The sequence below is a fragment of the Microtus ochrogaster genome, chromosome 1, assembly GCF_000317375.1.
Source record: "Microtus ochrogaster isolate Prairie Vole_2 chromosome 1, MicOch1.0, whole genome shotgun sequence".
Lineage (NCBI taxonomy): Eukaryota > Metazoa > Chordata > Mammalia > Rodentia > Cricetidae > Microtus > Microtus ochrogaster.
In genome coordinates this window covers 44,569,446-44,570,784 of record NC_022009.1, presented here as the reverse complement: position 1 = coordinate 44,570,784, position 1,339 = coordinate 44,569,446, and positions in this window count along the sequence as shown.

Sequence of the window (1,339 nt, the reverse complement as noted above, 5' to 3'; positions counted from 1 at the left end):
TGCCTCTGCTTGCCTCTAGTAAGCAGAGCCTAACATAGAAAAGATGGTTACCAAGAAAGTGTGGTTGACTCTGTTTTTGCCTATCTAAAATCGTTTTTTTTTTCTTTCAAAGCTTTTTCACTCTTTATGTGGAAATTCTTGCCAAATGTTTGGGTGCCATTTGTAAACAGAGACTGCACTTTTATTTCTGGCAACCCAGAATTTAATGATCACACAAAATGGTATTATTTACAACCCTGTTTGGCCAACAGCTCAGGCATATTTGTAGCTAGTTCATATATCTTAAATTAACATAGCTTTTATTAATCTATGTGTCACTATGAGTTTGTGGCTTACCAGTAAGATTCTGGTGTCTAGCATCTCCTTGGCTCTATATACTCTTTCCCTCTGTCTCTGTCCAGATTTTTCACCTAGCTTTACTCTGCTTAAGCCATGGGATAAAACTGCTTTATTCATTAACCAAAAAAAGCAACACTTATTCAGAAGGACATCTTATAGGGGAATACAAATAAAGTAGTCCCACACAAGATCAGAATTGAGTGTAATAAGGCATTCTTTATTTAGGGGGGTAGACTCACACAGATCACAGTCCTCTACATGAGTGGGGAACAGGAACTAAATCCAGCAGCCAAAGAGAGAGTGAGCAAGCACAGGCATTTTTGGTACCCAAGACCACACCCAACCTGATCCAGAATCTCAAAGACCATTGGTTAAAGGAGTTTTCCCATAACCTCCCCCTCTTGTCTAAATAAGAGAGTTTCAAACACAATACAATATATAATAAAAACAGATATCAAGTATAAAAATTAGAATTACAACCAGCATAGACAACATCAAGCAAAAAACATATACTAAATGTTTCAGTAGTTATCCAATCCTAAGGTACCTAAGTTCTGTGTTAGAAATGACTTAAATAAGTCATGAGAGAAAAGGAACTACGTCTATCTAGTCTTCAACCCCACCAAAGACCAAGAAGGGAAATAATATTACTTGAGTAATTAGGAAGTACAATCAAGCAACTTCTAAAAGGTGCAAGAAATGACAGAGACTACCAGTTACCTGGGAAATCACCCGAAGTCTCACTTGCAGCATTGGAGGAACCAACTTTAGCTTAGATCTAGAGTAACTGACAGACCATTTACAGAGGCAGAAAAATTTTCGAAACTGTCTCACCCTGTCTTGGCAAGGTTTGGCAGTCTTTTTTCTTGTATCTTGCTTATCCAGTCCAGACACCATGCATTTTGTCAATGATGAGGCATGGGCAGTTCCTTGCCCAAAGTCCAGTTTTGCCAAGAAGAAAACAAGCTCATAGTGTCTTCAGTGCTCAATATTCTCTCAG